Consider the following 352-nt stretch of genomic DNA (forward strand, 5'->3'; position numbering starts at 1 on the left):
TCCTGTTATTTCTGATTCCTATGGGTTTGGTGTGCCATAACCCACACCACTCTTCTCCCGTACCTTTCTTATTGTGTTTGCTTGCTCACTTTTACATTTTCTCTTTAAAGCATGCTCTTCATACTGGGCCAGCTCCATCACCTTTTCACCTGCCCCTCAGAACAACCACAGCCTCGATCACTCTACTATGAGTTTGCATCATCAATCAGATACAAACCCCGTTGCAGAGAACACATCTCCCCACACTCGCTTCAGAAATGTTCACAGTGCAGAAGCCTGCTGAGAATTTCCAGAGAGCAGCTCTCTCCCAGAGGGGAGGAGGCCAGGAACTACGATCCCGCCTCCCCACCCC

This window comes from Lipotes vexillifer, unplaced genomic scaffold (assembly GCF_000442215.2).
Source record: "Lipotes vexillifer unplaced genomic scaffold, Lipotes_vexillifer_v1.1 scaffold1238, whole genome shotgun sequence".
In the NCBI taxonomy this organism is placed as follows: Eukaryota; Metazoa; Chordata; class Mammalia; order Artiodactyla; family Lipotidae; genus Lipotes; species Lipotes vexillifer.